This window comes from Lissotriton helveticus, chromosome 9 (genome assembly GCF_964261635.1).
Source record: "Lissotriton helveticus chromosome 9, aLisHel1.1, whole genome shotgun sequence".
NCBI classification, from domain to species: domain Eukaryota; kingdom Metazoa; phylum Chordata; class Amphibia; order Caudata; family Salamandridae; genus Lissotriton; species Lissotriton helveticus.
Window position 1 is genome coordinate 113488121 of NC_136070.1, and position 26615 is coordinate 113514735.

Consider the following 26615-nt stretch of genomic DNA (forward strand, 5'->3'; position numbering starts at 1 on the left):
CTTCCACAACAAGATCGCGGACATACACAACAGCTTCAGCATCCAACCGACGCACGCCACGACCGCAGCAACGCCGCCCACCACCACCCTCCGCGCCTGGACTCCGATCAGCACCGAAGACACCGTCCGCACAATGAACTCCGTCCACTCCGGATCTCCGACCGACCCCTGCCCTCACCACGTCTTCAACAAGGCCGACGTTGTCATCGCACCCCACCTGCGGGACATTATCAACACCTCCTTCGACACCGCCACCTTCCCGGAGAGCTGGAAGCACGCAGAACTCAACGCTCTACTCAAGAAACCCACAGCGGACCCCACCGAACTCAAGAATTACCGTCCCATCTCGCTCCTCCCGTTCCCGGCCAAAGTCATCGAAAAGACCGTCAACAAACAGCTGGCCGCCTTCCTCGAGACGAATGGATCCCTCGACCCCTCACAGTCTGGCTTCCGAGCCAACCACAGCACCGAGACCGCCCTCATCGCTGCCACCGATGACATCCGAACCCTGATAGACAACGGAGAAACAGCGGCCCTCATCCTCCTGGACCTCTCCGCGGCATTCGACACTGTCTGCCACCGCACCCTAGTGCAGCGCCTCGGCAACGTCGGTATCCAGGAGAAGGCACTGGAATGGATCACCTCCTTCCTCGATGGAAGAACACAGAGAGTCCGCCTACCACCGTACAAGTCAGAGGCCACCGAAGTCATCTGCGGCGTACCTCAAGGATCCTCGTTGAGTCCCACCCTCTTCAACGTCTACATGAGCCCCCTCGCGGCCATTGCACGCCAACACAACCTCAACATAATCTCCTACGCCGACGACACCCAGCTGATCCTCTCCCTGACCAACGACCCCGCCGCCGCCAGAGCCAACCTACACGAAGGGATGAGAGATGTAGCCGAGTGGATGACGACCAGCCGCCTGAAACTGAACTCAGACAAGACGGAGGTCCTCATCCTGGGCTCCTCGCCCTCCGCCTGGGACGACTCCTGGTGGCCCCCCGCCCTGGGCACCGCACCCAAACCGACGGACCACGCACGCAACCTGGGCTTCATCCTGGACTCCTCCCTCTCCATGACCAGACAAGTCAACGCCGTCTCCTCATCATGCTTCAACATCCTGCGCATGCTACGGAAGATCTTCTGGTGGATCCCCACCGAGACCAGGAAGACTGTCACCCAGGCCCTCGTCACCAGCCGACTGGACTACGGCAACGCCCTCTACGCCGGAACCACCGCCAAGCTCCAGAAGAGACTCCAGCGGATCCAGAACGCCTCAGCCAGACTCATCCTCGACATCCCACGAAACAGCCACATCTCCGGACATCTGAGAGACCTGCACTGGCTCCCCGTCAACAAAAGAATCACCTTCCGTCTCCTCACCCACGCACACAAAGCCCTACACGACCAAGGCCCGAGCTACCTCAACAACCGAATCAACTTCTACGCTCCCAAGCGCCACCTCAGATCAACCAGCCACGCCCTCGCCGCCGTCCCCCGCATCCGAAGAGCGACAACAGGAGGAAGGTCCTTCTCCTACCTGGCCGCCAAGACCTGGAACTCCCTCCCGACCGACCTGCGCCTGACCCAAGACCACCTCTCCTTCAGGAAGAAGCTCAAGATCTGGCTGTTCGAGCAGTAACGGCACCCCCCCCTCCCAGCGCCTTGAGACCCCACGGGTGAGTAGCGCGCTCTATAAATGTCTTGATTGATTGATTGAAGTCTAGAGATCGGCATAAAAGAGGTTCCGAAACATTATAGAATCAAGTTCAGACTTTCTCTCCGGTGACATCAACATACAGTAAGAGTAATCTGATACCTTCGGGTCTTATCAGTGCTTTGGAAAACTAGATACATGGGTGACCGATGAAACATTTTAGAAAGCAATAAAAAATGGCTGAGGGAGGAGTTCGAGTTGATACAAGCAATTTGGTCAAGGGGGTGAGTAGAAAGTTCAGGAAGGGGGTTTTCGTCACAATGTCTTTTTAACGGAGTCCGTCTTCTTTTATTGGCGCTGTTGAGCACCGGCGGTGGAGCTATAGGTCCAGCTCGGATTCATCCTTACACGTTGCAGGGTGCGATCAGTCCTCTGCTGTTAGATCACAGTCCTGTTTCTTAACTCATTTTCTTAGGGGTGCCTCATGCTGGGCACCTGCGTGTCTTTCTTTTTCCGTGGTAAAACCTCATTCCATAGTCAAATGTTTATGCGAAAAGGGTGACGTTGTTGAATAATCAAGGGAAGAGAGGGCAGAGTGGGATCAGATCTTTGAGCACATCAAGGGACCAAAAGGAGCAAAGGATAATCGAGCAGGCAGGCCCATCGGTCGGGCTCAAAAAGGACGGGACTTCAGGCACGAGTGGGGCAGCAAATCGAGGGCTTCAAGGCAGCCCTTTATTCCTTAATCTGCCGAGTTTGAGAGTGGTGCCTCGTCCCGCGTCTCGTTGCTCGGTGGCTCCACCTTTGGTCGCGGTCACACGTGCTTCATGATCTGTGGCCAGGCTGTGCGTCACGTCCAGCTCCTCTCCTCCGGTGATTGTATCTTTGAATGGGTAAAAACAAGTTTTAGAAAGACTGGCAGGAGAAGACATTTATACATCTCAATTCCGTCCCCAATCCTATATAGGTGGGGGATAAGTTCATCGGTCACAGTCAGAAGTCATTATTTATGGAGTATGTAGGAGGGCATTACCATTGAATTCATAAAACCTGTTTGGCGTTCATTCGTGACGTATGTGGAGAGAAATTGGACCTTTATACACAGTGCATTATATAAAAACTCAAAATCGAGTCCTTATGTAGAGACTCGCCCTTCCCTTTAACCCAAGTATCGACAATCTTACATTTCCCTCCGGGGTCGGCTAACTCTTGTAAGCAGGGGCGTTATCGTCATGAAGAAGGGGGAGGGGGCAGATGTAAAACATGCTTTTCTTGGGGAGTGGCCGTTAATCAAGGTCATCAATTTCGCTTTCGAGGGTAGATGACATGAAGCTGGGGTTAATCGGGGGAAATGGGGACGCTTTGGACAGGGAGCTGGAGTCGATCGGGAGAAGTGGGGTACTCTGGACATCCGCACTTAAGTGCAGAGGAGCGAAGTAATCTGTGCATTGGGAATTGCATTTTTAGCGAACCGAAAAACAGAAGGCCATTGACGTTATAGTCCCCCCATAAAAGGCCAGATTAGAGGACATCCGTCGTCTTACCTGTCCTTTTCTTCATTACCAACTCGGGTTCTATCGTTTTGCAGAAAAGGAGAGGTAGTAATATGGCGAGTCACAATCGTTTTAGTTCCTGTCAATTTTTCCAAACACCTTTGTGTTCGAGGAGACCCAATTAGGTGTTGTGCCGGGGGGGGGGGCACAACGTTACCATACAAGGAAAGAGGGAACAGGGGGCTTTTGGAGAGAGAGAGAGAGAGAGAGAGAGAGAGAGAGAGAGAGAGAGAGAGAGAGAGACGTGTACAATAATGGGTCATTCAGCGCACGCACAACACAGAACAACAGGGATTAAGTACTACGGAAACACAGGCAGAGGGATGACGTAGATCCACACATTACGTACATACATACTCAGGTGAGGGAGACAGTACATGTATTATATACAAAAATCCAAGACAAGACATATAACCGTTATTGGCCATAATGATCTCTTCCTGTATGCTGCGTATCTTTAGCATCCTAAGCTCTTTTTACTCCTTTCTTTCCTTTTATTGTCGGCTGCCTTTACTGGTCTTTGCTGTTTTACACACTTACGCCTTTGGCAATTGGTCATGAGCTAACCTGGTCGGGCTAATGCTCACGGTGGTATTTTCGAGTCATTTTAGTAAATGTGTTTCCAGGCTGAGACAACAGTTGGTGTCAGTTGGGAGAACAATAGGGCAGCTCTGAGTTTCCGGTCCATGAGGGTGTGGAAAGGACGCAGTAATTTCTATACACTGATAACATTCCTAGTCCTCCAAGCGGAGTGTACTAGAGTCTAAACCTCACCTCAGAATATTCTTTAAATCTTTCCCTATTTAGTTAAGTGTGAAGTGCTTAATCATGTGTGCACATTATTTTTGGTTGTATTATTCGGGGTGCGTGGGCACCATAATCGAACGCCTTTTTCCCGTCTCTTCGTCCGTTAGATCACCTTTTTCTTTTTTTTTCGCATTTTTAATCGATGTTCCAAAGTGACCTGCAGAAAGAGGGAAAAAGAAGGGGGCGGGGGCAGCATTTAAAAACACATCAGCGCGCATAAACCCGAAAAGGCTTTTACTTACTACATACTCGGTCTATCTCCACGGAACGCAGTTCTTGCCAACTCGGCATTTAAGCCCAGATGGACCTTTTAGTGTGGGAGAGATGATTATCGGAAGCCGGTGGATAGCATAGGTCACCCAAGTGTGGTATTACAGACCGTATGTAGGGAGGCCAAGTGGCATTCATTCGGGGCGACTTAGGGGCATTTTAGCACAATTTTCCTGATACAGGTAGCATATAAAGTATAGGCTGAATTCCAGCGTCTTTCTAGCGGTTGCTTTAGGCTGCACAAAAATGTGCTAACTACATACAACAAAAACCTAGACCATTCATATTTGCAGTATTTCTGCGTATTATACTTTTAACCCTTAACTAATCGAGCTGAGCTATTTCACCTGTAATTCAGTTATATCGGAAACAGTGATCATTTATTCGAAACGTACCAATTTACACGTGACAACTACGTACGTTTTTTCCAAAAATCTTTAATAAAAAATGTCGGTGCATAAATACGGGCCTACAACCCAGTGGGCCGGCCAGAACTGTACATGTGGGGATACTTATTAGTGGAAAACCTAATGGAGTCGGTGATTGTTGATTTCATAATGAAAGTGCGACAAGTGCAATAAAATCATATCGAAATTTCAGTGTGAGCGAGTATCATAAGTGTTGAAATTCGAACTTTCAATAATCATGATGCGCCAAACTTAACAACAATTCATTGTCCGAATGTTCAATCAGCACCCATCTCACTTCAATTCATTGTCCGAACACATAATCAGTACCCATCCCATATCAATTCATTGTTTTTTAAAAACTGTATGCATATTTCCTTGACACCAAAGTTGAGCAATCGGGGTACAACAAGGAGTTGAAAGTTTCATTTGTACCAGCGCCATTTTGGGTGCGGCCAGGCAGATCCAGGCATAGTCAAAAACCTCCACCAACTCGTGGTTGGCCCAGAACCTCTTTCGGCAGTCCAAAAAGTTCCGTTGAAGGGCAACAGAAAGGGATCGGCAGTATGAACCATCAGTCAAAAGGGGGAGGGAGGCAACAATTTTCCCTACCGGGTCATACTGGGTTTTTCACCGGAACTGTTCCGAACTGTAGTCTGCAGGATTTTAGTCATTAAAATTGAGGCTGGCGTCAGCATGGGAGCGCCGACGTCCCGCGGCTACATTTTCATCGTTCCGCGGGCAGTTATGGCAGTCATTCCCCATCGGGGGTATCTGCGGGGGTCGGGGACTCCCGCGGCTCCTCTAGAATCTTCAAGGTCGAGGAGAACTTTTATGATGGTGGAATCAACAAGCAACCGGGCCATTCCTTCATGCTGGGCCCGCTCTTACAAGGTCGACCGCCATTTTGAGAGTTCGGCAGCTACCGGCAATCGCGGGGTCAAATGAGCAGACGGGCTCCAACCTGCCGGGCGAGGTGTCGCAGCATCGCCACAGTGGATGAACCCTTTGCCGGGTGCGTGGAGCGTTGGCGGTGCAGCTGGGGAGCCTTCACCTGGGGAGGTGGGAGAGGCTCGTTCGCGCCGCCTCTCCCTCCCGGTGCACCCCACGGCGTCTCGCTTGACATTTGTTATGGCCGGACCAGGTGATGAGGACGAGGGGGGGTCGAAGGCATGTGCAAGACATCCCCCCCCCCAGTGTTGTCGCAGCCATTATTGAAGAAGTGGGGACGCCTGGCACGTTTCGGGCCGGGCCTACAGCCGATGGCGGCCGGACGCTTCTTCGCCCTGGCCCCAGGAACGGGTCCCTTGGTTCATCCGGGGGACAGGCCTTGGCGTGTGGCGCCGCCTTCGGGCTATTCACGTAGTGGTCCTTCCACCCCACCGCCCCTGACGGTTTTTGTAGACTTTAAAACGCCCAAAAACTACTAGAAAGTAGCCCAAAGTAGCCCAACATTGCTACTTTGGGGAAGGAAGGACTGGAACGGCGTCAGGCAGACGGCGAAATGCATTGTGGGTTTTCGTTTGCCGTTGCAACCGTTTGTCCTGCAAATAGTTGCTTAAATGTTGTTTTTTTTTGTTTGTTAAAAAAAATAAAACGTTTTCACCTGTTACTTCGCTATAGTGTTGTATATTTTCTATTATTCGCCTAAGGTTTGTCGTTAATTGGGTGGGGTGGGTGGCGAAGCCAAGCTGTCTCGAAGTCATAGCGTTAAGTTCGGCTTTCCTCACCAGTTTCATATTTCCTGAGGGGTTGTTCCCTATGTTTCCATTTCAGCGAGGTTGAAAAGAGATCTCATCAGCGGCCTACTGATTTCACTCTATTCCTTTTCTTTTCCCTAACGATTTTTATATATATATTTTTCTCTTTTATTTGCTAGCATGATACAGCGGCTAATCCGCATTTTTATATTTGTCCTTTTGTATTAGGGGTACCCTCCTGGTCGAGCCAGATGACCTACCTCCAATAAATGGTCCGGGTGGAACTGGTTTACCAATCAGTGGGGAGTAGATAGGCATGACAGATTACAACGGGGGACAAAGGTCCGCATTACCTACCCTTCCTTATTTGCAAAGACTAGACAGAACATTTCTATTCCACGTTATTTGCAAACAGAGAATGCCTCAAAAGAACTATTCCTTGAACAATAAATGTCCAGACAATCAATCAATCAGTGGGAAGAAAAAAACAGGCATGACGGATTACAGCGGGGACAAAAGTCTGCATTACCTATCCTTCACTATCTGCAAAGGGAGGCAGAATATTCCTATTCTTCCCCGTTTGTAGACAGGGAATATCTCAAAGAGCAATAATCGATAAAAATCTATAACAAACAATCAAATGCGGAGAAAAGATAGGCATGACGGATTACAACGGGGACAAAAGTCTGCATTACCTACCCTTCACTATCTGCAAAGGGAGACAGAATATTCCTATTCTTCCCCGTTTGCAGACAGCGAATGTCTCAAAGAGCAACAGAGCAACCAATCAATCAGTGGGGAGAAAAAAAATAGGCATGACGGATTACAACGGGGGACAAAAGTCCGCATTACCTATCCTTCACTATTTGCAAAGAGAGAGGAACGTTCCTATTCGTCGCTGTTTGCAAACAGAGAATGTCTCCAAGAGAACCAATACTTCAAGTAGCAACCGAGGCTAAATGAACCAATCAATGAACAATACCAGTATCTAAATACCGTTTCCAATATCAACAATCAATCAATCAATCAGATGGATAAAGCCATCCTACCAATCAGACGTAAAGACGTCCTACTTAACCTTACCCGGACCGGATCATGTGGGCAATTCTTCGTCTTCCTTTCTCCAGCGCCTCTTTTCTCTATGTTTTTATCGCAGCATTCTTGTGGGATTCCAGTCAGGACAGTAGGTCACTTGAGAGAGGTCCGTTCAGAATCGGTGAAGTTCATTCAATCGGCAGCCGGACGAGGGCCTTCTCAAGGCAGGTATACTCCAATCATTTAGATGTTCACCCCATCGTCTGGACCTCTCTTACCGGACCTTATGTCGCTGATGGACCCCGCGTTAGGGCGCCAATTGAGGAAAAGTCAGCCCATAACACACCTGATGCCCAGGCTGCTGGCGCAGGACGCCTCTTAGTTCCCATCTTGAACGATTACCAAATAAAGAGACGGGCGCTGGAAGCAGGAATACAAGAATAGAGTTTTATTTCTCATGAGGAGAGCCTGTCATTTCGGACACTCGCATAGTGTCTTCAGGAGGTGCTCTAACAAGTTCTCTGAGGCTTCGTCTTTTATACATATGTTTATGGCACACAAATATTCCTTATTACAATAAGACGCTTCAAAGTAGGGGAAAGGCATGCTTGGAATCCCAGCTTCAGGCCTATTCCCATATCAGTCGCTCAGATGTCATCATCCCCTCCTAAATGTAACAAGAGATTGTGATCTCTCAGCTGGACATTCCTACAGGACACGAGGGCAGGAGGGGATGATCAGGTCAAAGGTTGGTCAGGTGGTAAGGTCGGACACTTCGGTTGGTGTATCACGGGTTTTGTTATGCTGGGCAGAGAAAAGGGGGATGTATATCCACGAGGCTTGGTCTTAGGACTTGGGACCGGGTCGATAGGTCAAGTGCAGCCGGGGGGGGGGGGGTTGTCAGCTGAGGGGAAGGGTGTTCTTGGGAGGAAATGGGGGGGGGTGTGGGTCAAGCAGGAGTGCTACTTTTAGAGCAGGGTCACGCAGAGGGAGAGGGTCTTGTGGTCGATGCATGAGCAGTGCGCGCGGGGAGGGGTGTCGGGGGTTTAGCAAACGGTCAGAGAGCCCTGGTGCCTAAAATAGCTGTCGTGTACATGTGTGCATGGGTCTTATGCTGGCGGGATAACACAGTCAGTGTTTCGTAATTATTTGTTCTGCTTACAACAAGGGGTACAGTGAACACAAATGAACGCCGCTTATGTACACATACATTGCTGTTGTAACTATGACCTTGTTTCACCCTCGCCCTTCCCCTTCCCTTTCCCCCCTCCTTGTTCAGGAAAGTTGGTATCATCCATGTGTCAGCCGGGCGCTCGCTGTGGAATGTTGACACAGTGACCCAGGCTTTGTGTGTGACAAGCTGACGGCAGTCTACTATGAATCTTAAGGCAATAAAGCAACTCAGTTATACTCCACGTTGTCTCTCCTTACTACATCTTTTCTGGCGACGAGGGTGAGGAAACTGAGCCAGGGACAGTGACTGTCGTTTCCCTGGAACCGTGATTGCTTGTCATCCGGAGGAGCAGTTTGGCGCCTGCCACCAGTGTCAAGCGAGGAGGTCACCGCTTCACTGGAAGGAGCAAGAAGAAGTCACGGCAAGTAAGGGTATTCTGTTGAGCTACCCCAGCGTAGTGCAGCCCTCTTGAAATGTGCCGGCTTTGATCGGGTGTCAAATCGGACATCGCGAGGGGTGTAGCGATCTTGCCCCGTGATCGTGAGAGGGTGATGTTAGCTGTTGTGGTATAAGCGTGAGCGCTATTTTCGGGTGTCTAATCGGGCATCGGTGGGCAGCTAGGGAAGGAGTGCCGTGTAGCGCATGCTGTGTGAGGGCGTTTGCAGCAGGTCACAGACTTGAGGGAAGGCAAGCACAAGCTCTGTCTAGGAGAGAGAGTGGCCACCGTCTCTCTCAGTGTCCATTCTGAGGAGAATTGTCCTTCGCTTGCCACGGTGGTGCATCGGTGCGCTTTAAGGCATCCCAGCGTGAGGCACGGGAGTGCGCAGCTCTGACTGAAGGCGCTCGCCCTGCATTCTCATGAAGCAAAAGAAAAGAACCTAGCAGGGTGCTTACCATCGGGAAATTCGAGCGTGGAGAGGCTTGCTTCAGCGTGAGGTTGCCACCTCGGCAGAAGCGACGACCATTTTACTCGTTTCGCCGTTTCCTGTGGGAACATCTCCCGTTTGTACACAGCCCAGCCGCCTGGAAAATCTCCTCACGCAGGCACTCGATGAGGGAAGCCCTCAGAACAGGAAGTCGACGCCAGTTCTTGGGAGCGGAAACCCGAGAGGAGAGTTAAAAAAAAAAGTGCCAGTAGAGGCAGAAAGGGGACTATACTCTCGAGTGTGAATCACTACAGACAGATCTGGTGCTACTAACTGTGTTCAGATAAAAGCAAAGGGAGAATAAGTGTGGTGGTTAAAGCTTATGGGTGAAGTTCATGAGCGGGCATTCCTCCTGAAAGTAAAAGAAATAGAATCTTGTTTTTTTGGAATCAAGACTAGCGTGAAGTAGAGAGTTGTATGGCCATGGCAGGAGCAGGAATGAGCCAGCCTCCCCCTTTCCTTAACGAGTTGGGTGAACCAGTGATTCCTTGGAGAAGGTGGGAAGGAATATTTAAGTCATACTTGATAGCTATTGGAGGTAGTAACTACACCAATGTGCGTAAACAACATATTCTGTTACACAATTTAGGTACTCATGGCAGGAAAATATATGAGGACATTACGGGTAGACTGATTGAGGATGAAGAAGAGGTGGTAGAGGAAGGTGTTAATGTCTACGAAAGCACCCTGAGAGAACTAGCAGCTCATTTCAAGGAAAAGATAAATGTGGTAATGGAAAGGCATAAGTTCTTTAAGAGGGTGCAGAAGAGAGAAGAGAAAGTGAGCAATTATATAGCTGTGTTGAGAGGTCTGTCAGCCACATGCGAATTTGGGCAACTTACGGACTCTCTAATAAGAGATCAACTTGTCAGGTGCACCAATGACACTAAAATACAGGAGGAGTTACTTACTAAAAACCCCAATCTAGAGGAAGCGATTAACCTAGCCAAGGGCCTAGAACACACGGCGCGCTGCATGAGAGAAATGAAGGTATCAGAGGGCAATAACAGAGAAAGGGTTGATGGTAGATCTAATTCAGAGAGTGAAACTGTTTGTAAAATAGGTGAAAAGGCAAAGGAAATTACTCGCAGCAAGCCCGTGGCTTCAGTGTGTTATAAATGTGGTAGTCCCAACCATATGGCCAATAATTGGAAATGTCCGGCCAGGAATGTTCAGTGCAGGAAATGCAATAGGTGGGGTCATTTCTCAAAAGTGTGTAAGGCTTCAGGGAAAGCAGTACATGTTATAGAGGAGACACCACTGGATGAGGAAAGGGAAAAGTCGTATGTATTTCAAGTGGGGGATGAGGACAATAATGATGATGTGTATCCCAAATGTGATGTTTTACTGGATGGGGTCAAGTTTTGTATGTATGCCGATTCATGCTCCCCATACACTCTAGTAGACAAGAAAGTTTTCGATGATAAATTTGCCAACCACCCTGTCAAATTGCTACCTCCTGATATAAGTCCTAAGGGTTACAATGAGGGGAGGATTCCTCTTGAGGGAATGGCAATCATGAGAATATCCTTCAAGAACAGGCACACGGTTGGGAAGATTTATGTGTCCACTAGGGGTTCTACACTATTGAGCTGGAGGCATCAGAAGCAGTTGGGAATCACCCTAGACCCTAACAATAGAGAGCAGGTGTTGCTAATTGAACCAGAAGGAATATCTGAGGACCTTACCAAAGAATTTAAGGAAGTGTTCAGTGATAGATTGGGGGTCTTCAAGAACTATATGCATAAAATTGTGTTGAAGGAGGGGGCGGTGCCTGTGGTGCACAAGACTAGATCCATACCTTTACGCATGAGGGACCCCCTCCAGCAAGAACTCAAGAGATTAGTCAGTGAAGGGGTCATCACAGAAATTGAGAGTTCAGAATGGCTAGCGCCCATTGTCATCATGGCCAAGGATAAAGGAAACAGTATAAGACTCTGTGTAGACCTAAGAGACCTTAATGCAAACATCCTTGTTGACAGGTTTCCCCTTCCTAGGATAGGAGAGATGCTAAGCACTATAAAGGGGGCAAAGTATTTCAGTGTGCTGGATTTATCATCGGCTTATTATCAGATCAAACTACATCCCGACTCCCAAATCCTCACTGCATTTACTACCCCATTTGGAAACTTCAAGTTTCAGAGAATGCCATTCGGATTGGCATCAGCGGCGGCTGCCTTCCAAAGAGTTATGCAGCATGCATTAAAGGACTGCAAGAACACCCTCTGTTTTCAGGATGACATACTTATCTATGGAAGTGGAGAAGAAGAACACAACAAAATGGCTAGGAGAGTGTTGGAAAAACTAAAGGAGGTGGGATTCACCACAAAACCTTCGAAATGCAGATTAGGAGTGAGTTCGGTAGACTACTTGGGACACACGTTATCTGAGGAGGGAATGAAACCTAAACTGGACTTGGTGAGGGCAGTGGAGGATGCACCGAACCCGAAGAGTAAAGAGGAAATATTGTCTTTCCTGGGTTTGGCAGAATATATGGCCAAATTTATCAAGGACTTCGCTATAGTTTCGCAGCCCTTGAGGGACCTCATAAGGAAAGACAGTGTGTTCGAATGGGGAAAGGAACAGGAGCTAGCCCTGAAGAGTATCAAGAAAGCCATCATCGAAGCTCCGTTTATAGGGAAGTTTGACCCCAATGGTGTAACCATTATCTCCACAGATGCGAGCAACAAAGGCATTGGAGCGACCCTATCACAAGAGGAAGGAGGAAAGATAAATGTCATAGCCTTTGCGTCCAGAACCCTCACCGTGGCAGAGAAGAACTACTCTACTATTGAGAAGGAGGCCCTGGCAGTATATTGGGCCATACTCCACTACAAATTCTTCATTTGGGGTACTACTTTTGAAGTACGCACGGATCATAAACCATTGGTTGCTCTGTTCACAAAAAAGGACATGGAAAGCATGACACCCAGGATTGCCAAATGGGCAGTAGGCTTACAAGCCTACAACTTCGCTGTATCATACATTCCTGGGCAACAAAACAGAGTTGCAGACTACTTGTCCAGAGCACCCACAGAGGGAGGAGAAGAAGAAGAAGAGGAGAAGAATAACTCGATCTTGGAAGTGCGTATGGCAGCTGTAGAGAAAGAGTCATGGAAAACCCATATGGAACAGGACGAAGACTTGAAGAAGGTGAAGAGGTACATCTTGGCAGGATGGCCTAAGAAATGCAAAGATGTGGAGACAGAGATCCAACCCTTTTGGAATGTGAGGGAGGAATTATCGGTGGAAGGGGATCTCATAATGAAAGCTGGAAGATTGGTCCCACCAGAAGCTCTGAGAAACCAAGTAGTGGAACTAGCTCACGAAGGACATCTGGGGAGAAGCTTGTGCAAGGCCAGACTTCGTGCAGACTACTGGTTCCCCACCATGGACAGAGAGATGGAAGACAAGGTGCGTGATTGTTACGCATGTGCTGAGAGCGACAAAAACAAAATCATAAGAAGAGCACCACTGGCACCAGTGGAAGTACCAGAAGTGCCGTGGAGCAAGCTAGGATTTGACATTGCTGGTCCTATTCATGGCAGAGGTTTGCAAGACTGTTATCTATTGGTCCTAGTAGATTATTTCTCTAGCTGGATAACTTGCAAGTCAGTACACAGTGTGAGCACTAAGGTTATCGTTGAGTTCCTCAAAGAGGCGTTTACACAGGAAGGCATCCCCACAACATTGGTCACCGACAACGGTGTCCAATTGGTGTCGGAAGAGATGAAGGACTTCCTCAAAGACTGTTCGGTGAATCACATTCGCACCCCTCTTTACTGTCCCAAAGCCAACGGGAAAGTAGAAAGAGTAAACAGGATGTTAAAGGAATGTATTCAGTTGGCCAACCGTGCAGGGGAGAAAGTGGAAGAGGCCATAAGAGACATGCTGTGGGCGTATCACACCACGCCAAAGTCCTCTACTGGAAGAACACCGTTCGAGCTGCTGAGGGGAAGAAAAGCAGGCACCAAGCTCACCCCAGGATGGATGGGGAGAAAACAGACAACGGAAGTTGACCCCAGCGAAGTAAAGAGAAGGATAGAAGCCAGCCAACGCAAGTACAAAGAATGGTATGATAAGAAGTGGGGAGTGAAAGGAAGAAAACTTCAGGAAGGACAAGGAGTCTATGTCAAGAAACCGGAAAGAGACTGGAGAGGGGGCGACAAGTTCTATGCCTCAAAGACCATCCGCAGACCCAATAGAAATTCTGTGGTTCTGGAAGATGGAAGGTTGTGGAGCCATGATCGTGTAGTTCCGGCAGAAAGAAGAGAACAGGGGGCAGGAATGAGTAGGGTAGGAGGAAATGTTGTAAGAGAAAACATAAGACAACACAGAGCGAGCGATAGACTCAGAACACTTCCCCAATGGCACAAACAGTACATAATGAGGTAGACTCACAGGCAGGCTTCAACCCCAGACACCTATATCCTTGGTTCTTATATTGTTTTCAATTTCCCTTAAGGGGGATGATGTGTTGTAACTATGACCTTGTTTCACCCTCGCCCTTCCCCTTCCCTTTCCCCCCTCCTTGTTCAGGAAAGTTGGTATCATCCATGTGTCAGCCGGGCGCTCGCTGTGGAATGTTGACACAGTGACCCAGGCTTTGTGTGTGACAAGCTGACGGCAGTCTACTATGAATCTTAAGGCAATAAAGCAACTCAGTTATACTCCACGTTGTCTCTCCTTACTACAATTGCCATTTTCAACAATGGGAACAGTCCATCCCGAACTGACAGGCCAGGTCCTCCCTGTCTGGAAACAAGCATCCTAGATCGGGTTTCGGAGTTTTACCTCTCATCAGCCAAGCTAGCTTGACACCAGTGGCATGGAGGGCACGTGCCCCACGTATGGGCATACACATCCCACTCGGGGTGACAAATGCAAAAAGAACAATTGATGGACAGAATGTTGAAGAATCTAACACATTCACCCCTGTACAGAGATTTGAGCCTCAATCCATAATTTTTTTGCTCCCCGTGCCATTCCAGTTTGAGTGTAGTGTGTCAGCAAATAAGCAGGATCTGTTATAAGGTGATTTATACCTGAATTTGGACAGTTATTCATGATGATCTGTGTTGACTGATTTTCTTATGTCTGTTTTTCCTTTAGTTGCATTGTGTTTTCATATTTAGTAAGAAGAACACGTGATAGGTAGGTGAAGGAGAAAGCAAAGAAAGCTGGATGGACCTTTACATAGGTGCTATTCTGAGTTTGAGGGGGCATCAAGATGCAACCAGCAAAGAGCAAGAGATGCTGATGTATCACAACAAAACTTTTTTATTGATTGTAAAGGTTGTAGAGAAATACATAGAAAGTGGTTACAGGGTATGATTTTCATGGTCAAAACACCTAATAAGTAGCTGAGTCCTACTAACACGCAGAGCAGCCTTAAATAGTTACTTTGTTTACTGTGTGTGGCGTACTCATGCCAATGCAGCCTTGTAAAGTTACAAAGAAACATCTGCCTCTTTTTCACTTACAATGAAAGGTGAGAAGAAGATGGTTGCGTCCAAGGGATAACCTCCAGCACTTAACTTTGGAAAAAAGAGACAGAAGTTACACTGGATGAAATAAAAAGACTGAGTGTATAATGTGACCCATTCAATGCCCAAAAAGGTGTTGCGTGGAACTTACACTTTATGAGGCTTGAGAGACAGCACTTTCTACTAGTGTTCAAGGCTGAACACTGGATTTATACTATTGTGGTTTGAGAGCCAACGGAACCCAGACATTAATTTATATGTGATGTTTACTTCTGCCTCCTCATTGTATCCACTATATGCTTTGTGCAGTAGGATATAAATCCAGGTGTGCTATTGTATTTCTGTTTACACATGTTTGAAAGGTGTAGGAGTGCTGTGCATTGCTAGCATAGGTACCCGCTGCATGGTTGAATGAAGTGTGTTAAAAATGGGGGTCTCTAGTTGGCAATGGTTTGCACCTTTGTCCAAATAGGGCCCCTTGCTTCTAGTCAGGGTAAGGGGGATATACTTCTAAAATTACCCCTGCTCACCCCATGGTAGTTTGGCACGAGCAGACTGGCTTATCTAAGAGGCAGTGTGTAAGCATTTATGAAGACTTACAGTAATACAGTGAAAACACTGCAAATGGACACCACACCAGTTTAGAAAAATAAGTAATCTTCATCTAAACCAAAACAAGACCAAACGACAAAAATCCACAATATAGTTATCAAAATATCCACAAAAATAGGTTATTCTCTTATTTTAAGTCTCTAACAACAAATAACTCCACCTGGAGTTATTACGACATCGTGACAGATAGAAATCCCAAGTACGGCGCCTCCAGTGAGGTGCGTGTTATCGGGCGCAAAGTCAAACAGAACCACAAAGAACAGTACCTTTGAAATGATGAAAATAAAGACGTCGCACGGCATCGGGCAGGGATGCTTCGCCGGCGTTGAGTGGCGTTTGCTCCTTACGACCCCAGGGGAGGTGAAGCCTCTGTTCCTTACTGCAGCGCAGGGGAGGCGAGACGTCTGTTCCTTACTGTGTCGGGGAGGAGACATCAGCGCAGTGATGAGGCGTCTGGTCCTTGCGACAGTGTGGTGTTAATGGAATCAGGAGTCCCCCAAGTCGAGAATCGGCACTGCGTTGATGAGGCACCGGCGTCGGAGTCCATGTGGTGCAGCGACAGCAGGCGTTAGGCCTACGACGCAAGTCAGGGCGGTGCCCACAGCTTTGATGCAGGTTACGGCGTCGCTCGCCGGCGGCGGTGTTGCAATTTCCTGCTGTGGCAGCTGAAACAGCAGTTCCAGATTCAGAGAGACAGACAAAATTAAGTCTTTGTGTCCCTGAGACTTCAGAACAGGAGGGAAGCTCAGTTTCAAGCCCTTGGAGATCTTCTTTCTCAAGCAGATGACAAAGCAAACAGCAAAGTCCTTTTTCTCCTTCCCTAGTCAGCAAGTAGCGACTGCAGGCCAACCCCAGACAGCAAAGAGTACAGGGGCATTATTCTTCCCCCGCTTCTCCGGTTCTTCTCCTTGGCAAAAGGTTACTCTTGATTCCCACAAGTGATCTAAAAGTCTGGAGTCTGGGCCCCTCTTTTTATCCACAAATGTCCTTTGTTCTCTGAAGGCAGAGAGTGTCTGTAACTGGCCAAAACCAGTACTGTCCTCACTGGTGCACCTTCCTGGCAGGAGGTGGAGAGAGCATTGTTGAAGGCAGACCAGGCCCATTCAAGTGAAAAGGAAATCTTCTCCCCCTACTCTAAATGCAGCCCAGGACCATTCAGCCCAGCCCTGACTCATCAGAGTTCTGGAGCCACAGAACCCTCTCCAGCCCCTGTCATCCAAAAGCCAGATATGCACTACACAAACCTAGCAGAGGCATACTGGATGGTTAGGCAAGAAAATGCCTACTTTCTAAAAGTGGTATTTTCAAACACAGAATGGAAAAGTCACCCTCACACTGGGCCAGATGTAGGTAATTCCTATTTACCGACTCTTAAATACCGACTCATACCGATCGGTATTTAAGAGTCGGTAAATAGGAAGGAGGCAGATGTAGGTAAATAATTACCGAATCTGTAAGAGTCGGTATTTACCGATTCTGTAATTACAGAATCGGTATTTGCCATTGATTCCTATGGGCCTTGAAGCCCATAGGAATCACTGGCAAATACCGATTCTGTAATTACAGAATCGGTAAAAATACCGAATTGCCAAGGGGGACAGGGTGTCACTTTGACACCCTGTAGCACCCCAGATTTTGCCTTGTGTACAATGTGACACACATACATGCCCTTAGGGCATGTATGTTTGCCACATGGCACTGTTTAAAAAGCAAAAAAAATGCTTTTTAAATGGTTTTCTTAATTTACCACCAACTACTAGTTGGTGGTAAATTAAGAATTCTTAAACCCTTGTAGCACTGAAAACAGTGCTACCTACATCTGAAATTACAGAATCGGTAAAATTACCGATTCTGTAATTTTACATGCCCCTACATACCAATGTCCAAATACCGGTCGGAAACGGCCGAAAATCGGTATTTTCGTCCGTTTCCGACCGGTATTTGGACACCTACATCTGGCCCTAAAAGATGCACTTTAACATTCTGAGTTCAGGCATACTAAACTTTATTTTTCTACCTTGTTCCCAGTGCCAGTATGTTTACACGATGTTATAAACAAACTCCCCATTCTGTCCTTGGGAACAGGTACCCTTGCAATAGCGAAAAAACGAAATTGGCAGTTAGCCACTATCAGGACATACCACACACATCAGGGCACGTCCTACCTTTAACATACAATTCATACTGCCCACAGGGGTACCTTGCTCTTAGGGGTGACTAACATGTTAAAAAAGAAAAGGTTTAGGGACTGGCAAGTGTGTGCACTTGGCAAATCGACATGGCAGTCCCAGACCGCACACAGGCTCTGCAGTGGCAGGCCAGAGTTACATTTTACAGACTGCTTCTGTGGGTGGCACAATCAGTGTTGCAGCCCCTAGCAGCATTTGATTTACAGGCCCTGGACACACACAGTGCACTATACTAGGGTCTGCCAAGTAAATCAAATATGCCAATAATGGAATCACTAATCCATAACAACAATTTACAAAGGGGGCACTTTGGCACTGAACAGCAGTGGCAAGGTGCCTAAAGCATCTAGACCAGCAAAACAGAGTCCAACACACAGCAAAAAATGGAAGGGAGACCCACGCCAATGATGCCAGGTCTAACAAAGTGTGACACAACTTCAAACATGTTAAAGCTGTCAACTTGGATGACAGTTTAGTGAAATGCTTTGATGACAAAGAGGGACTAAGAGGAGAAACCTATTGTCACCCATTAAAGATGTTCGCTAAGTTCTGAAAACCCCAAAACAAATATAAAGCTATACATTTCTTTCTAGCTGATGGAAATGTTGAATGAAGAAATGTAGATGTACTCTAAGGCTGAGTTGGTACGAACATGTGTTTTCACTTTAATGAGTTACCTCCCTCACAGAAAGGAAGCCAGTGGATATGCAGCTTACTGGATGAAGCATCAAGAAGAGGAGCCTCCTGATAGCTAGTGAGTCCATTTCAAGTGGACTCCATTCATCTTATGTTCTATAGGAATTGACACCTGCATGGGTTTGGTTACAACGATCAGGGCAGTAGTATGCTAGCATTATGTGGCAAAGAGTACTCATTCCGAGAAGGTCATCAGTTATTAGAAAAATAATTGTGATACTTGTCACCAAGTTTGGGAAAGTCTTCTTCAGGCACTGAGCTAAGACTTGCTGCAAACAAATGGAGATTCCAGTAAGAATTCACAAAGATCTTCTGAGGCGTGAAAAATGCTCTCAATGCTTAAGGACTTTCCTTGTCAAGTACAAGTATTATCCACATAGCACGCAGAGGCTGCTTACAAAATCAAACACTTCCTCTCACAACCTGCTGACATTCTTGGATTTGAAAAAAAAAAATAAACCAAAAATTACGCCAAAACTGATGTGTGAATTCAACACTAAAATTTTTAACTCGTAAGGTAAAGACATTAATCCAAACCTGAGATGTTTGCCAGCAAATAGCGATTTATTCATTTAGTTTGAGAAAATTTCGTTTCAGATATTTACATTTTTTACAAAACTACACCATTATATCATACAACACTCAATCAACTCGTCATCCATATCACAATCACACAAAATCAAACATCCATAAATGCACCAAATTAAGAAATTGTCACAAGGAAAAAAGAAAACCGTGATAATAGGAAGAAAGAGACAAAAGGCTGCTCAAACAATATACATCTGTAATATACCATCTATCTATACAATATGTACACTGGAAAATTAATCATAATCAACTTAGATGACGTAACACACTGTATATATACAAATTAGAGCATTCAAGTTAGCACTTGTTTGAATTTTTCAATTTAGAGAGAGCAGCACTTTGTGAAGGGGCCTACGCGTTTCGAGTCCTATACAATGAGGGGACTCTCATCAGGGCCATGGGGAATTATCCTACTGGTCTGCAAGGCCACTTTAAAGGTGTAGAATGCAGGGACTATTTGGAAATGACGTAGTCATGCTCGCTAAGTTTAAACGTAAGTTTAAACGGACCCATGGAATCAGGGGTACATTGTTTTCCACTATGTAGTCCAGTGTTTACGAATGCTGAATCCTGGTAGTAGCTGAGTCCACGACGCATGCGCGAAGGATCAGCGCTCAGGAGACGCCGCCCGAGACTCGGACTCAGCTACTACCAGGATTCAGCATTCGTAAACATATGAAAGGGACGTTTTGCCATTTAAGCCCTAAGCCCTAAATGAATAAATCGCTATTTGCTGGCAAACATCTCAGGTTTGGATTAATGTCTTTACCTTACGAGTTAAAAATGTTAGTGTTGAATTCACACATCAGTTTTGGCGTAATTTTTGGTTTATTTTGTACAAGTGCTCAGCCTAACTGATTAGGAGCCAACTCTTTGTTATTCTTGGATTTGAGGCAGCCTTGGTGTGGCCAGAGGTTTGCAGAAGACTAGTTTCACCAGGAGACCATGAATTACAACATTTACTTTTGATGTGTTTTAACCTGTATTGCTAGGAATGACAGGCATAAATTGTAAGCCAACTACTGACTACATAATACATTTTAGGAGGTGTAACACCCCCAACCCCCCCTCGCTGGAGCTATGCCCTGTTCAACAGACCACCAAGCATGTCAAGTGTCATCCATCAGTCAGAAGGCACACATTGGCCAAGTGGCGCAACATTGCACCAGTTAGTACAAGAGCTCATTGAAAGGAACTAAGTAAAACACTGACAATCAACATTACCAGTGGAAAGGGACACTGACCAATCAACATTACCATTGGAATGCGACACTGACCAATCAGACCAACAGCAAACAAAATGAGCAATTGGCGAGAGCTGCTGCGGTGCAATTAACATGAATCTGAATGAAAAGATGTCTTGTACATTACATCCCGTGTAATGACTCCAAAGAGCGAGTAAACAAAGCATGCCAGTTCTCAAAGCTGGAAGTAAACAGCACGCACCGAGGAGGATGTGTTTATCCCAGCCCCTTATCACACCATAATAACATACATTAACTCGCCATACGTTTGTGTGGTCCATGGTCGCTGTGACTGGATTGTACAACACACAAACCCCAGAAATAAACAACGCTGTGTCTCATTTTCCGTCTCTCTCTCTCTCTCTGGTTATTCAGTACTAAACCTTATTTTAGAATGGTTCTTAGCTAACCAAAAATAGACACGCCTTCTCTGTCCCTCAATGTGGCTGGACTTCTTACTCCCAATGAGCATTCCCTGCTTTCTCTCTGCAGATGGTTGAGCTTGGATTGGCTTGCGTCTTAACAAAATACAGAAAGCAACATTGGCCTCCAAAAATAACATTCCAGAGGCCTTGATGAAAACGCCTGAGGCTGGGCTGCTCGTGGGGTTAAGGTTTTGACTGCGGAGTGAGATTCGCCCAAAGACTGCCCGTGCAAACCTGGCCCAAACCACAAGCGACTGCAAGCACTTTTTCATCAGCTGCTGTTTACAAGCATTGGCAATCACCACGTCGGTTTGTATATTGCATGAACGAATAGAGAGTGTGGCGCAACGGCCAGAGCTGCTGACTTTGGAACTGGGGAGCTAGGTTCGAGTCTCGGCGTCCGCTCAACATCCTGTCATTCTGAGCAAATCACCATGGGGCACATGCACAAGCTAATTACCGGTTGTAAACTGGCCTATTTGCAGAATCAGCCCCTTTGCGACCGGTAATTAGCCTTTTGGGATGCATCAAGCCCCAAGCCATTAGCAAAATAGGTAATCGCAAAATTTGCAATTACCTATTTTGCGGATGCAGTTAGGGAATCGCAATTTGTGATTCCTTAAATACAATGCAAGAAGCATTCTCAAAATGCGACTTTGCATTAAGGAATCACAAATTACCATCAACTTCAAGATGATGGTAATTTGCAATTCCTTAGAAAAATGCACAACATTGCATTTTTTTAAGTGCCATGTGGTGCACACTCATGCCCGTAAGGCATGTGTGTGTGACACATGTGCACAAATGCCAATTTTGGGGGTGCATCAGGGTTGCCTTTTGGCCCCCTGGCACCATTGAAATTGCATTTGCAATTTGCGATTACCTTTAGGCCCATAGGAATGAATGGGAAAGCATTTCCAAATAGCGAATCGCAAAGATTCGCTATTAGGAAATGTGTAGGAATCACAATTTTTTGAGCGAAACCTACATGCATAGGCAATTGAGATTCCTTAATAGCGATTTCTTAATACTCGCTATTAAGGAGTCGTAATTGCTGAGATCGATTCATGTGCCCCTTAATCTCCAGGTGCCTAAAATTAAAAGAAAACAAGCTTTGGCGCCTCCGCAAAGATTCTGCTGAACGGCACCCTTACCCATAGCTTTGACATCCAGAGAGGGACTAGACAGGGGTGCCCCCTATCTCCCTTATTGTTTAGTATTTATATTGAGCCTTTGGCGCAAGCTATTAGATTAGATGATTCTATCTCTCCTTTTAACTCATTAAACTACCAGTGTAAAATAGCATTGTACGCTGATGACGTTATCATCTATACCAGCGACCCGGAGGCAACTATTCCACGGCTTGGAAATTTACTGGGGGAGTTTGGCTTAATTTCTGGGTATCTAGTTAATTCCGCTAAAACCGAAGTGATGTGCTGGAACACCGATTACAGGGGAGGCCCTATTAGTAAAAAATTTAAGTTAAATGTTAATTGCCGTATACTTGTAGAGCGCACAGCTGCCCCAGCAAAGGGGCGTCCCGGGCTGTATACCGTTGGGGAACCCATCCTAGCTTTCCCTGTGAGATGGTCCCTCCTGGGCATCTCCAAGGTGAAGACAAGCATCCCCGGCGCTGATGGGGCCGTTAGTAGAGATTAAGCAAGCTATTGCCCAGAGTTGCTGAGTGGGACCCATGGTTGGAGTAGGCACCGAGGCGAGAATTATTGAGTCTGCTGACCATGGCCCAAGACCCTGCCGCTTCGGGAATCGAACCCTGGTCCCGGGTCGACCTCTGCTTCCGGGTCTGCCGCCTCTAACCAGTGAGCCACACTACTCTACTAAGTACTTGGGTATAAAAATTGTTAAAGATCTGAACAAAATCCCACAGATTAATTTGGAAAAAATCATAAAAGAAATCGATCATCTCTTTACCAGATGGAGAAATCTCCCTTTGACGATCTATGGGAGGCTCAATCTGGTGAAGATGACTATTCTCCCTAAACTGACGTACCTGTTTAATGCTATTCCCTTAACCTTCCCTAGTAAGAGCATTAGTAAAATACAGGGGAAAATTAGGAGTTTTATCTGGGGGCATAAAAGTGCCAGGATGTCCTGGAAAAAGTTGAGGAGGAAGCTCTTAAAAGGTGGGTTGGCCCTCCCGGACATCAGTTGGTATCTAATGGGTTTTCAATTAAAGGGTATTAGGATGCTCTTGTCTATACCGGAGGAAACAACATGGGGCAGGCTTCTTGGTGAGATGGCAACGGTCGAGGGAGGAAGTGGAGGTGAAGGGTTTCTATATAAGTTTGGGGCCCCAAGATACTTCAAACGTGTTTGTCTTAAGGTCCTTAAAGCCACCCTAGAGACATGGCTTGAAGTAAGATGTAGATGGGGTATTGGATATTTCTCTGATTTTTATCCCATATGGGATTCCCCTGGGACCCCACTCTGCCTGAGAGATAGCTTAGTGATACCAATCAGGAGAGCTGGTGTTAACAAATGGTCTGATCTGTTCGATGTGGATGGGATTTTTCCTTGGGAGGTTTTAAGAGCTAAGATAGGCCCCACACTCTCTAAGTTCAAGTATCTCCAACTCAAATCATGGTATGAGGCAGAAGTGGGCGAAATATCTGGGAATTGGGAATTAGAGCGGCTATTACAAGATGCCCAGCCGAAAAAGAAAGAAATATCCATGTGGTACACACGGCTCCTTGAAGCAGATGATGCAGACATTTCATCTCAATCATCGGTTTGGAACCAGTCACCGCTTGGTCACAACATTGAAGATTTCTTTGAGCCATCTTTCAAACTACTTTACAAATACATTAAACCCGCCAGCCTACGAAAGAACCATCTTTTTGTACTCAATAGACTCTACTATACCCCCGCCAAAATAGCTATGTTTGCTCAGCTCCCCACACCAAAATGCCCCAGATGTAAAACATCGAATGCGGACAACATCCACATCTTTTTTGACTGCCCAGAGTTAAGATTATACTGGAACGATGTGAGGGCTTCCCTATTGGGCATTTTTGGAATTAACATCAAAACCAATCTTCATCTAGTGTTTGTTAGGGGTAGCGATTCTACTAATGGGGTGTTATCCCAGATCCATAGGGGATTGTTGTTATACCTTGTACTGCTCGCTCGGAGGGAGATTCGTATAAAGTGGAAAGACCCTCCCGCTACCCCCCGAACAGAGAGAGCTGGCCTCATTTGGTATGGCACGTATGGAGCAAGACATCTCGCTTAACATTTGGCATCCTTTGCTAAAGTGGGGCCGGGATCTGAGTTTGATAAACTGATAACTTTTTAAGAGAGCTGATTTCTCCTTTCTTTCTCCCGTCCCCTGGGTCCTATGATTACACCAAGCCTCTACTACCCGGGGCAGGTCTGGTCAACCTAGACAAAAGCAGCGAGCCGTGAGGCATCCAGTTGTAAAGTATGATGGCTTGTAAAATCTGCAGATGTCTGCTGGTGAGATGAGGACAAAAAAAAAGCATTGGTAAACGCATTAGGTTTCTCCTATGCGATTAAAAATAAGCTGTTTTTATTGTAAGTTGTAGCTTGCTGAGTAGTTGTACAATATAAGTTGTAGAATGTCTGTTAAAATGTTATGACTTGTTTAAGTACAAAAAGGTGATTTATTGTGCTGTTATTAATCAATCACATGTTTGTTAAGCGTGACTACTCACCCAAAAGGGTCTCGAGGCGCTGGAGGGGGCGAAGGTGCAGGTTCCAGTCCATCAAGGAGGGGGTCTGTCAAAGAGGCAAGTTTTGAGGTTTCTCGCAAAAATGGGGAGTGATGTTGTCTGTCTGAGGTGGAGCGGTAGGGCGTTCCAGGCTCTGGCCGCAAGGAAGGAGAAGGAGCGGCCTCCCGATTTTGTCTTTCTGGTGCGAGGCACCACAGGCTGTTACTAGTGGTATACTGCGGGTAAGTAATAGCAACTTTTCGAAAAATGAAATGAAAGAGGGAAATAATAGAATTAATTGATTTAAAAGCAATATTATGGGTTTAAAGGAATTCTGACAACTTTTGGGCCCAGTGCCACTGCACCTACTGTACCATTCAATTCATGCCCCACATGCCTACAAGATAACTGCTTTTGTGACTGCCTGTTTAGTAGGAAAATACAGCAATATTTGGTGTTTAAAGGGGTTCCTAGAGCTTTTCCCCGGTGCACTAAACCTGTTGCACCCTTGAAATCATGACCCTTGTGCCTGCAAGGTAATTACACTTGTGACTGCTTATTTCATAGTTAACTGTAGCAAAAACCTCTGCCGCGCTACGTGGTGGAAGTTGGAGACAGATTTCGGGAAGTTGTTGTTTTGATTCCAGTGGTGTAGGAGGTGGGAAGACCAGGATGCTTCTGAGGACTTATTCCAGTCCTGTTGTGAAGATTTGGCTATTGTGTTTCTGAGGTGGTATGGGATAGGTATGCTGAAGTTGATGAGGGTGTTGTTTGACCAGATGATTGATGTGGGCTTGTCCACCGTGGTGTCACTGAAGCTGGTAAAGATGGGGTCTAGTAGGTGGCATGCAGTGTGTGTGGGGATTTCAAGGTTGGGCGGTCCTTGAGGAGGTTGGTCATGTTGGGATCGGGAAGACAATCCAGGTGATAGTTGAGGTCGGAGATGAGCATGAAAGGGCTGGAGTTGAGAATCAGGGGAGCAACAAATTCTGAGATGGTGCTGCCAAAGTTGCCACATGCGCTTTGGGTTTGGGGACATAGATGAGGATGCTGCTCAGGGTGTAGTTAGTGCTGATGAATAGCTTGAAGGTCAATTGTTCCATGTTGTTGGTGGTGCTTTCCAAGGTGGCGGATCACTGGATGGTTTCTTAGAAGATTATAGCAATTCATCCCCTGGGTCTCTTTGTCCTGTCTTGCAATTCTCTATCCAGATGTCTGCCCACAAAGTGTGTCCCCAGAATATGTGCCCATAAAGTATGTTCCCATGGAGTATCTGTGAACAGAACATGTACCAACTAGGGTGATCACCCAACTCCATGTCATAATGAATGCTATCAGTTCTCATCTTTTCACCTACAAATCATCGGTTTCAGATGTGCTAATGTAGTGACTTTAATTCAATGGAGGTGAAACAAGACTACAAAACCGAAATGCATTAAGCTAATACACAAATGTTTGAGACTGTGGGCAGTGTCTCTAATGACCAGGAGGGAAGTGGTCACCTAAGTGCCCACAGAGCATGTCCTAACAAGGCATGGGCACACAGCAGATACCCATACTAGGGTCACAGAGTATGTTATAACAGAGTACATTTTTAAAGGGTGTCTACATAGAAAGTGTGTTCTTTCACTGTGTGCCCACAGACTATGTTCAAACAAAGTATCTGTGACCAGAACATGTGCCTACAGTGCACTCTCCAGCAAAACATGGGCACAGAACAGGTGCTCAAAGTAGGATCACAAAAGATGTCTGCAGAGTATATGCGTATGTGATACCTGTCTATCCACAGAGCATGTGCCTACATCCGCCTACATTAACCACCGCCTGACCTTCCACCAACCATCGAGAAAACTATGCTCCACCTCCCTTTCACTTGCCCATACTCCCTGCATCTACTGAAGCAGAAGTGGAGGACACCTCTTTTCCCACATCGCAGCAAAGACCTGGAACCGCCTTCCCAAGCACTTACGGACCATCACCTCACTTGTGGAATTCCGAATGGCCCTCAAGACCTGGCGGTTAAAATAAGCCTCCGGGGTCTGCAAGCCCTGGGATACCCTATCGGGTGACCAGTGGCGCTTTATCAATCCTGATTGATTGATTGAGACGACATTTCAACAGAGTACCTGATAACAAAATAGGTGTCCTAAC